Here is a 1,315-nt window from a genome sequence, read left to right as displayed (position 1 = left end):
ATCCGTCAAGCCGTCCCCCGCCACCCGCCGCCCGAGGCCTCTCCATCCAGCCGCCCGGCGCCGCTCCGTCCAGCCCATGGTGAGCTTCTTCCCTTTTTTTCTTGCTATTTATTGATTTAGGTTGTACTATTAGTAATTTAGGTTAGCTGCTTTTTTTAGGTTAGTACATTTTTGGTTAGTAGATTGTAGGTTAGTTTTTTATATTTAGTCATATTTTAGGTTAGTCATATGTTAGGTTATTAGTACATTTCGTGAGATGAAAAAAAGAAGAAAAGAATAAAAAGTAGAAGTGGAGAGGAAAAAGGAAAATAAGGAAAATGAGGAAGAAAAACAAGACAAGAGGAAGAAGGAAAGGAAGGAAGAAGAAGAAGAAAAAGAGGAGAGGAAAAAGGAAAATAAAGAAGAAGGAGAAGAAGAAGAAGAAGAAGAAGAAGAAGAAAGAAGAAAGAAGAAAGAATAAGAAGATGATGAAAAAAGAAGAAAGTTGAAAAAAAGAACATTAGATTATTAGAAGAAGAAAGTTTAGGTTAGTGGTAGGTTTAGCTTAGTTCTAGGTTTAGGTTTAGATTATTAGAAGAATAAGAAAGTTGAAGAAAAGAAGAATAAGTAGAAGAACAGGAAAAAGGAAAAAAGGAAGAAGAAGAAAGTTGAAAAAAGAACAATAAGTAGAAGAAGAGGAAAAAGGGAAAGAAGAAGAAGATGATGAAAGAAGAAAGAAGAAGAAGGTGAAAAAAAGAAGTAGAAGAAAAAGATGAATCCCGACCCCGACATGACCGATGGTCGAGGGTCGAGGGGAAAAGGGGTCAATGGTCGAGGAGCGAGGGTCGCCAAGGGGTCAAGGGGTCGTCGAGTTTAGTTTAGGTTAATTTAGTTTAGTTTAGGTTACATTTAGTTTATAGTTTAGTTTAGGTTTTTTCTTCTTTTGTTTTTTAAGAATAAACAAGAAAGATGAAAAAAAGAAGTAGAAGTAGAAAATGAAAAAAAGAACTAGGAAAAGTAGAAAAAGAGGGTCGCCGATGGTCGAGGGTCGCCGAGGGGTCGAGGGTAGCCGAGTGGTCGAGGGGTCGAGGATCGAGGGGAAAAGGAGTCGAGGGTCTAGGGGTCGAGGATCGAGGTGTCAAGGGGTCGAGGGGAAAAGGGGTCGAGGATTTGCCATCCCGACCCTGACACCCCGACCTCCTGACCCCGAAAACCCAACATCCCGACCCCGACATGACACCCCGACACCCGGACCCTGACACGACACCCCGACACCGCCACCCCGACACATCACCCCGACCCCGACACGGCACCCCCGACCCCGACAGAGCACCCC

Source organism: Triticum dicoccoides, chromosome 3A (genome assembly GCF_002162155.2).
Source record: "Triticum dicoccoides isolate Atlit2015 ecotype Zavitan chromosome 3A, WEW_v2.0, whole genome shotgun sequence".
NCBI lineage: Eukaryota > Viridiplantae > Streptophyta > Magnoliopsida > Poales > Poaceae > Triticum > Triticum dicoccoides.
The sequence above is the reverse complement of the archived record's forward strand: the minus strand, read 5'-3'. Positions refer to the sequence as shown.